Source organism: Theropithecus gelada, chromosome 14 (assembly GCF_003255815.1).
Source record: "Theropithecus gelada isolate Dixy chromosome 14, Tgel_1.0, whole genome shotgun sequence".
Taxonomy (NCBI): Eukaryota; Metazoa; Chordata; class Mammalia; order Primates; family Cercopithecidae; genus Theropithecus; species Theropithecus gelada.
Genome location: NC_037682.1, coordinates 11,223,427 through 11,234,561, shown reverse-complemented (window position 1 = coordinate 11,234,561; position 11,135 = coordinate 11,223,427). Strand labels below are relative to the sequence as shown.

The 11,135-nt window shown below is 40.2% G+C and overlaps 1 pseudogene; it reads left to right on the top strand.

Annotated features, from left to right (window-relative positions):
• Positions 1 to 4,549: 4,549 nt before the first annotated feature.
• LOC112606687 lies at positions 4,550 to 5,890 on the top strand (annotated as a pseudogene).
• The last annotated feature ends 5,245 nt before the right edge of the window (positions 5,891 to 11,135 follow it).

Here is an 11,135-nt window from a genome sequence, read left to right as displayed (position 1 = left end):
CTAAATGTCTACCCAGCCAAGGTATATTCTTCTTATGTGGAACATTGACCTATATCTACCTCCCCACTAACTGGACAGGCACCTGCACCTTAGTCTTTCCAAGTCCCAACATTAACATTGCCCCAGGAAATAAGACCTTATCAGTACCCCTCAAAGCTCAAGTCCATCAGTGCAGAGCCATACAAGTAATACCTCTACTTGTAGGGTTAGGAATGGCTACTGCTACAGGAACCAGTATAGCCGGTTTATCTACTTCATTATCCTACTACCACACACTCTCAAAGGGTTTCTCAAACAGTTTGCAAGAAATAACGAAATCTATCCTTACTCTACAATCCCAAATAGACTCTTTGGCAGCAGTGACTCTCCAGAACTGCCGAGGCCTAGACCTCCTCACTGCGGAGAAAGGAGGACGCTGCACCTTCTTAGGGGAAGAGTGTTGTTTTTGCACTAACCAGTCAGGGATAGTACGAGATGCTGCCTGGCATTTACAGGAAAAGGCTTCTAAAATCAGACAACGCCTTTCAAGTTCTTATACCAACCTCTGGAGTTGGGCAATATGGCTTCTCCCCTTTCTAGGTCCCGTGGCAGCCATCTTGCTGTTACTCGCCTATGGACCCTGTATTTTTAACCTCCTTGTTAAATTTACTTCCTCTAGAATTGAAGCCATAAAGCTACAGATGGTCTTACAAATGGAATCCCAAATGAGTTCAACTAACAACTTCTACCGAGGACCCCGAACCAACCCTCTGGTACTTTCACTGGCTTAGAGAGCTCCCTTCTGGAGGACACTACAACTGCAGCGCCCCTTTATCACCCGTATCCAGCAGGAAGCAGCTGGGTAGTCAGTTCTATTCTGTTTTTTTGCGTAACTGATGAATCACTTTGCAATACACTGTTGACACCTACCCCTTGCACTTGGCCATTTTGTTTGGCCACCTATGCTGGTTCACTGTTGGATGAACTACTTGATTTACAATTGATGCTGGTTAGTCCCTCCTGTTCTTCATATGCCTCCTACTCTTTCCAGGCTATTTGGCTTATACCCTTCTTTACATACACAAATGGAATTCAATGCACATTAATTACTTATAGACAGACATATATTTACGAGAAGAAACAAAAAGTCCAGGTATATAAATATTCTTCCATTTAAGAAAAAAATAACCAAAATCAGAGTGGAATTGGATGAAATGGAGATGAGAAAAACCATACATAAGATAATTGAAATCAAAAGTTGGTTTTTTGAAAAAATAAGATTGATATACTAGCCAGACTAATAAAAAAGAGAGAAGATCCCAAAAAACAGAATCAGAAATGACAGAGGGAGCATTACCATTGGCCCCACAGAAATATGAAAACCCTCAGAGACTGTTGTAAATACCTCAATGCATACAATTAGAAAACCTAGAAGAAATGGATAAATTCCTGAAAACATACAACCTCTCTAAATTGAACCTGGAAGAAATGAAAACCTTGAGCAGACCAATAACAAGTTCTGAAATGGAATAAATAACAAAAAAACCTACCAACAAGACAAAAGCCCTGGACCAGATGAATTCACAGCCGACTTCTACCAGATGTATAAAGAAGAGCTGGTACCATTCCTACTGAAACTATTCCAAAAAATCAAGAAGGAGGGACTTGTCTTTAGCTCATTCTATGAGGCCAGCATCATTCTGATACCAAAATCTGGCTGAGACACATTCTGATACCAAAATCCGGCCGAGAAAAGAAAACTTCAGGCCAATATCCCTGATGGACATAGAGGCAAAACTTATCAGTAAAACACTAACAAACCAAATCCAGCAACACATCAAAAAGCTAATCCACCATAATTAAGTAGACTTGATTCCTGGAATGCAAGGTTGCTTCAACATATGCAAATCAATAAATGTGACTCATTATATAAACAGAACTAAAACCGAAAACCACATGATTATCTCAATAGATACAGAAGAGGCCTTTGATATAATTCAACATCATTTCATATTAAAAACCCTCAACAAACTAAACATCAAAGGAACATAAAATAGTAAGAGCCACCACTGAAAAACCCACAGTCAATATCATACAGAATAGACAAAAGCTGGAAGCAATCCTCTTGAGAACCGGAATAAGACAAGGATGCCCATTCTCACCACTCCTATTAAACATAGTAGAGAAGTCTTGACCAGGGCAATCAGGCAAGAGAAAATTGGGCATCCACATAGGAAGAGAAGTCAAATGACCTCTCTTCACAGATGATATGATTATATACCTAGAAGCCCCCATAGTCTCTGCCCAAAGGCTCCTAGATCTGATAAATAGCTTCAGCAAAGTTTCATGACACAAAAATCAATGAATGAAAATCAGTAGCATTTCTGGTTTGGTTTTGTTTTGTTTTTGAGACAGAGTTTCACTCTGTCGCCCAGGCTGCTAGAGTGCAGTGGTGCAATCTCGGCTCACTGCAACCTCTGCCTCCCGTATTCTAAGCATTTCTTCTGCCTCAGCCCCCTGCGTACCTGGGACTACAGGTGTGTCCCACCATGCCCAGCTAATTTTTTATATTTTTAGTGGAGATGGGGTTTCACCGTGTTGGCCAGGATGGTTTCAATCTCCTGACCTCGTGATCCGCACGCCTCAGCCTCCCAAAGTGCTAGGATTACAGGCATGAGCCACCGTGCCGGGCCTGAAAATCAGTAGCATTTCTATACACCAATAATGGCTAAACTGAGAGCCAAATCAAGAACACAATCTCATTTATAGTAGCCACAAAAAGAATAAAATACCTAGGAATACAGCTAACCAGGGAGGTGGAAGATCTCTACAACCAGAATTACAAAACACTGCTCAAAGAAATCAGAGATGACACAAACAAAAATGGGAAAACTATTCCATGCTTATGGCTAGGAAGAATCAATATTGTTAAAATGGCCATCCTGTTCAAAGCAATTTACAGACCCAATGCTTTCACTATCAAATTACCAAGACATTTTTTTCACAGAATTAGAAAAAATTGTTCTAAAATGCATTTGGAATTAAAAAAGAACTTGAATAGTCAAAGCAATCCTAAGCAAAAAGAACAAAGCTGGAGGCATCACACTACTCAACTTCAAGTTATCCTACAAGGCTACAGGAACCAAAAACATAGTACTGGTACAAAAACAGACACAAAGGCCAATGTAACAGGGCAAGAACCCAGAAATAAAGCCATACACCTACAACCACCTGATCTTTGACAAAGTCAACAAAAACAGGCAAAGGGGAAAGGGATCCCTATTCAATAAATGGTGCTGGGATAACTGGCTAGCCATAGGCAGAAGATTGAAACTGGACCCTACCTTTCATCATATACAAAAATCAAGTCAAGATGGATTAAAACTTAAGGGTAAAACCTAAAACTATCAAAGCTGTAGAAGAGAACCTAGGAAATACAATTCTGGACATTGGCTCTGGCAAAGACTTCATAATGAAGACTCCAAAAGCAATTGCCACCAAACCAAAAAATGACAAGAGGGATCTGATTAAATGAAAGAACTTCTGCACAGAAGACATTATCAAGAGAGCAAATAGACAACCTACAGAATGGGAAAAATGTTTACAAACCATACATCTGACAGAGGCCTAACATCCAGAATCTATAAGGAACTTAAGCAAATCAACAAATAAAAAGCAAACAACGTCCCCATTTAAAAATGGGCAAAGGACATGAATAGATACTTTTCAAAAGAAGACATATAGATGGCCAACAAGCATATGAAAAAATATTCAGTATCACTAATCATCAGGGAAATGTAAATCAAAACTACAAGGGGATGCCATTTCACACCAGTCAGAATGGTTATTATTAAAAAGTCAGAAAATAACAGATGTTGGTGAGGTTGTAGAGAAAAGGGAACACTTAAACATGGTAGAAATGTAAATTAGTTCAGCCACTGTAGAAAGCAGTCTGGAGATTTCTCAAAGAACTTAAAAGATACTACCATTTGACCCTGCAATCCCATTACTGGATATATACCCAAAGGAATATAAATCTTTCTATCATAAAGACACGTGTGTGTGCATGTTTACCACAGCACTGTTCACAGTAGCCAATACATGGACTCAACCTAGATGCCCATCAGTGGTGGACTGGATAAAGAAAATGTGGTACATACACACCATGGAATACTATGCAGCCATAAAAAAGAATGAAATCATGTTTTTGTAGCAACATGGTTGGAGCTGAAGGCCATTGTTCTAAGCAAATTAACACAGAAATGGAAAACCAAATACTGCATATTCTCACAAGTAGGAGCTACACATTGAGTACATATGGACACAAAGAAGGGAATAATAGATTCTGGGGCCTACTTGAAGGTGGAGAGTGGGAGGAAGGTGAGGATTAAAAAACTATGGGGTAGTATGCTGATTACCTGGGTGACAAAATTATCTGTGCAGCAAACCCCTGCAACATGCAATTTACTCACGTAACAAACCTGCACATATACTCCTTGAACTTAAAAATTCAGTTCTCAATGACACCTGTCACCATGACTCTATGTTAGATACACTGCCCGGATTCACCATGTGTGAATGCATCTCAGTCCACATGTGGCAGGCAGGTGTCTAGATGGGCAATGCCTGCTGGGAGCTCTACTGCCTGAAATATGGGACTCAGCTTGATGGACAGATGCCCAGTGACAAGGTCGTTGTTGGAGAGGATGACTTCTTCACCACCTTCTTCTGTGAAACCGGTACTGGAAAACATATGCCCTGGCCAGATTTTGTGGATGTGGAGCCTGTGGTCATTGATGAGATCTGATGTCCCAAACTGACAGCTCTTCCACCCAGAGCAACTCATTACTGGGAAAGAGGATGCTGCCAACAACTATGCCCGTGGTCACTATACCATTGGCTAGGGGACCACTGACCTGGTGTTGGACCACATCTGCGAGCTTCTGACCACTGCACAGAACTTCAGGGCTTCCTGGTGTTCCACAGCTTTGTCTGGGGCACTGGCTCTGGCTTCACCTTACTCCGCATGGAGTGGCTCTCTGTTGACTATGGCAAGAAATCCAAGCTGGAATTTTTTATCTACTCAGCCCCCACAGCTGTCTATAATTGTGGTCCAGCCCTAGAATTTCATTCTGATCACTCACACTACCCTGGAGCACTCAGACTGTGCCTTCATGGTGGACAATGAAGCCATCTATAACATCTGCCGCTGCAACCTGGACATCGAGCATCCAACCTCAACCAACCTCAGCTGCCTGATTGCCAAATCATCTCCTCCATCACATCTCCTCTGCACTTTGATGGGCCCCTCAACGTGGACCTGATGAAGTTCCAGACCAACCTGGCACCTTACCCTCACATCCACTTCCCCCTGGCCACCTATTCACTCATCATCTCTGTAGAGAAGGTATACCACGAACAGCTGTTGGTTGCCCAGATCCCCGATGCCTGCTTCGAGCTTACCAACCAGATGGTGAAGTATGACTCCCGGCGTGGCAAGTACATGGGCTGCTGCCTGCTGTACAATGGAGACGAGATGTTCAAGGATGTTTACACTGCCATTGCCACCATCGAGACCAAACGTAGCATTCAGTTTGTGGACTGGTTCCCCATGGGCTTCAAGGTTGGTATCAACTCCCAGCAGCCCACTGTGGCACCTGGTGGTGATCTGGCCAAGGTGCAGCATGCCTTGTGCATGCTGAGCAACACGATCACTATCACTGAGGCCTGGGTCTGCCTGGGCCACAAGTTCAACTTGATGTATGCCAAGAGGTCGTTTGTGCACTGGGATGTGGGCAAGGGCATGGAGGAGGGAGAGTTCTCTGAGGCCCTGGAGGATATGGGTGCCCTGGAGAAGGATTATGAGAAAGTAGGCATCAACTTCTATGAGGACAAGTATAAGGGAGACTAGAACAACTGCCTGGAGCCTATTTACTGTGTTTATTGCAAAACTTTAGGAATAAACAGTCTCCCTGCATGATTAAGAAAATAAAATAAGGCCGGGCGCGGTGGCTCAAGCCTGTAATCCCAGCACTTTGGGAGGCCGAGACGGGTGGATCATGAGGTCAGGAGATCGAGACCATCCTGGCTAACACGGTGAAACCCCATCTCTACTAAAAAATACAAAAAACTAGCCGGGCGAGGTGGCGGGCGCCTGTAGTCCCAGCTACTCGGGAGGCTGAGGCAGGAGAATGGCGTGAACCCGGGAGGTGGAGCTTGCAGTGAGCTGAGATCCGGCCACTGCACTCCAGCCTGGGCGACAGAGCAAGACTCCGTCTCAAAAAAAAAAAATAAAAAAAAAAATAAAATAAAATAAAATAAAATAGAAGTTCAAAGAAAAAAATCTTCTGCTTGTTTTAAATCAACAAAAATTAATCATTCACCTTTAATTTTGATATTTGTAACTCCCCTTTTTGCATACTTTGTATTAGCTTATCTCTTTTGAATGTTATTACGATATATTGGAATTTCACATACTCAACTATTTCAATTAACCATTCTTCCCCTTTATTCTTTCCATCCCTCCCCTCCTTATGCTTCCTGTTGAAATAAAGTACTTTTAAATTTATTGGTTTTAATTAATTAATGCATTTTTTAACTTTTAGGTTTGGGGGTACATGTGAAGGTTTGTTACACAGGTAAAGACGTGTCATGGGGGTTCATTGTACGTATTATTTCATCACCCTGGTATTAAGCCTAGTATCCAATAACTAGTTATCTTTTCTGCTCCTCCCCCTCCTTCTACCCCCACCCTTAAGTAGACCCCAGTGTCTGTTGTTTCCTTCTTTGTGTTCATAAATTGTTATCATTTAGCTCCCATTTATAAGTGAGAATATGTGGTATTTGGTTTTCTGTTCCTGCATTAGCTTGCTAAGGATAATAGCCTCCAGCTCCATTCATGTTCCTGCAAAATACATGATCTCATTCTTTTTTATGGCTGCATAGTATTCCGTGGTATATATGTACCACATTTTCTTTATCTAATCTGTCATTGATGGGCATTTAGGCTGATTCTTTTTCTTTGCTATTGTGAATAGTGCTGCAGTGAACATTTGTATACATGTGAAATGTGGAACGTTGCACATGAGTGTGTGAAATTCCAATAATTCATGGTCTTTATGGTATGATTTATATTCCTCTGGGTATATACCCAATAATGGGATTGATAGGTTGAATGGTAGTTCTGCTTTTAGCTTTTTGAGGAATCACCATACTACTTTCCACAATGTTTGAACTAATTTACACTCCCATCAACAGTGTATCAGTGTTCAATTTTCTCCTGAGTCTTGCCAGCACCTGTTATTTTTTGACTTTTTAGTAATAGTCATTCTGACTAGTGTGAGATGGTATCTCATTGTGGTTTTGATTTGCATTTCTCTAATGATCAGGGATACTGAGCTTTTTTCATATGCTTCTTGGCTGTACTTCCTTTGAGAAGTGTCTGTTCATGTCCTGTGGCCACTTTTTAATGGGGTTGTTTGTTTTTCTCTTGTAAATTTTTTAAGTTCCTTATAGATGATGGAACTTTGTCAGATGCGTAGTTTGCAAAATTTTTCTCCCATTCTGTAGGCTGTCTGTTTACTCTGTCGAGAGTTTCTTTTTTTGTTGTTGTTATTATTATACTTTAAGTTCTAGGGTATATGTGCACAACGTGCAGGCTTGTCACATATGTATACACATGCCATGTTGGTGTGCTGCACCCATTAACTTGTCATTTACATTAGGTATATCTCCTAATGCTATCCCTCCCCCCTCCCCCCTCCCCACAATAGGACCCGGTGTGTGATGTTCCCCTTCCTGTGTCCAAGTGATCTCATTGTTCAATTCCCACCTATGAGTGAGAACATGCGGTATTTGGTTTTCTGTTCTTGCGATAGTTTGCTGAGAATGATGGTTTCCAGTTTCATCCATGTCCCTACAAAGGACACAAACTCATCCTTTTTTATGGCTGCCTAGTATTCCATGGTGTCTATGTGCCACATTTTCTTAATCCAGTCTGTCACTGATGGACATTTGGGTTGATTCCAAGTCTTTGCTATTGTGAATAGTGCTGCAATAAACATACGTGTGCATGTGTCTTTATAGCAGCATGACTTATAATCCTTTGGGTATATACCCAGTAATGGGATGGCTGGGTCATATGGTACTTCTAGTTCTAGATCCTTGAGGAATCGCCACACTGTCTTCCACAATGGTTGAACTAATTTACAGTACCACTAACAGTATAAAAGTTTTCCTGTTTCTCCCCATCCTCATCAGTATCTGTTGTTTCCAGACTTTTTAATGATCACCATTTTAACTGGCATGAAATGGTATCTCATTGTGGTTTTGATTTACATTTGTCTAATGACAAGTGATGATGAGCTTTTATTCGTGTTTGCTGGCCACATAAATGTTGTCTTTTGAGAAGTGTCTGTTCATATCCTTTGCCCACTTTTTGATGGGGTTGTTTGTTTTTTTCTGGTAAATTTGTTTAAGTTCCTTGTACATTCTGGATATTAGACCTTTGTCAGATGGGTAGCTTGCAAAAATTTTCTCCCATTCTGTAGATTGCCTGTTCACTCTGATGATAGTTTCTTTTGATGTGCAGAAGCTCTTGAGTTTGATTAGATCTCATTTGTCAATTTTGGCCTTTGTTGCCATTGCTTTTGGTGTTTTAGTCATGAAGTCTTTGCCCATGCCTATGTCCTGAATGGTATCGCCTAGGTTTTCTTCTAGGGTTTTTATGGTTTTAGACTTACATTTAAGTATCTAATCCATCTTTAGTTAATTTTTGTATTAAGTGTAAAGAAGGGGTTCAGTTTCTGTCTTCTGCATGTGGCTAGCCAGTTTTTCCAGCACCATTTATTAAATTGGGAATCCTTTTCCCATTGCTTGTTTTTGTCAGGTTTGTCAAAGATCAGATGGTTGTAGATGTGTGGTGTTATTTCTGAGGTCTCTGTTCTTTTCCATTGGTCTATATATCTGCTTTGGTACCAATGCCATGCTGTTTTGGTTATTGCAACCTTGTAGTATAGTTTGAAGCTAGGTAGCGTGATGCCTCCAGCTTTGTTCTTTTTGCTTAAGATTGTCTTGGCTATATGGGCTCTTTTTTGGTTCCATATGAAATTTAAAGTAGTTTTTTCTAATTCTGTGAAGAGAGTCACTGGTAGCTTGATGGGAATAGCATTGAATCTATGAATTACTTTGGGCAGTATGGCTATTTTCACAATATTGATTCTTCCTATCCATGTGTGCTCTAATCTTTATTATTTATTTTCTTCTACTGATTTGGGGTTTGGTTTGCTCTTGCTTTTCCAGTTCTTTAAGATGCATCATGAGGTTGTTTCTTTCAACTCATTCTACTTTTTTGATGTAGACACTTACAGCTATAAATATTACCTCTTAGTACTTCTTTTGCTGTATCCTGTAGGTTTTGATATGTTGTGTTTCCATTATCATTTGTTTCAAGAAACTTTTAAATTTCCTTCTTCATTTATTTATTTATTGACCCACTTGCACTCAGGAGCATATTGTTTAATTTCCACATGTTGATATGATTTTCAAAATTCCTCTTGTTATTGATTTCTAGTTGTATTCCATGTGGCCAGATAAGACCCTTGATATAATTTCAATTTTTATGACTTTTTTCAGGCTTGTTTTGTGGCTTAAGATATGGTCTATCCTTAACAAGTATCCATGTGCGTATTCTTCAGCCATTGGATGAAATGTTTCATAAGTATCCATTAGGTCCATTTGTTCTACAATGCAGATTAAGTCCAATGTCTCATTGTTTATATTCTGTCAGGATGATCTGTCCATTGCAGAAAGTGGGAAGTTGAAGTCTCCAGTTATTAATATAATTGTATTGGGATCTATCTCTGTCTTTATTAATATTTGCTTTATATACCTGGGTGTGTATATATTTACAATTGTTATGTTCTCTTGCTGAATGAGCCCTTAATCATTATATAATTACCTTCTTTGTCTCTTTTTAGACTTTTGCCTTAAAATCTGTTTTCTCTGATAAGTGTATCTACTCCTGCTCTTTCTTACTTTCCATTGGCATAGAATATTGTTTCCATCCCTTTGTTTTCAGTCTGTGTATCTTTATAAATACAGTGGATTTCTTGTAAGCAACAGATCATTGAGTCCTGTTTTTAATCCATTCAGGAACTCTCTGTCTTTTGATTGGGCAGTTTAGTTCATTTACCTTAAATGTTATTTTTTATTTTAAAAAAAGACTTGCAAAGAGAAAACTAATAAAATGTCTACACTGTAACTTTGTCCCCTGGTTTTTTTTTTTTTTTTTGAGACAGAGTCTCGCTCTGTCGCCCAGGCTGGAGTGCAGTGGCGCAATCTCGGCTCACTGCAAGCTCCGCCTCCCGGGTTCACGCCATTCTCCTGCCTCAGCCTCCTGAGTAGCTGGGACTACAGGTGCCCGCCACCGCGCCCGGCTAATTTTTTTTGTATTTTTAGTAGAAACGGGGTTTCACCGTGGTCTCGATCTCCTGACCTTGTGATCTGCCCGCCTCGGCCTCCCAAAGTGCTGGGATTACAGGCGTGAGCCACCGCGCCCGGCCGTCCCCTGGCTTTTTAACCTTTTCTTGTTTTTATTTATATCTTATTGTATTTTCCATGTCTGAAATTTATTCATTATTTTTTATTGTTTCATCTTGTAATCTTCCTACTCAAAATACAAGTAGTTTAGGCACCATAATTACAGTGCAATTACAGTGTTATACTATTCCGTGTTTTTCTGTGTACTTACTTTTGCCATTGAATTTTGTACATTCAGATGATGTATTCCTGCTCATCAATGTCATTTTCTTTCAGATTGAAGAAATCTCTTTGACATTTCTTGTAGGACAGGTCTGGTGGTGATGAAATCTCTCAGTATTTGTTTTTCTAGGAAAGTCTTTATTTCTCCATCATATTTGAGGCTATTTTTTCGCTGGAATACTACTCTAGGATAAAAGGGTTTTTCCCTCCTTCGGCTCTTAAAATATATCATGCTTGTTTCTCCTGGTCTTTACATTTTCCACTGCAATGTCTGTTACCAAATGTATAGGAGCTCCACTGCATGTTATTTGTTCCTTTTCTCTTGCTGCTTTTAGAAGTTTTTCTTTATCATTGGCTTTTGGGAGTCTATTAAAAATCCTTGAGGAAGTCTCTTT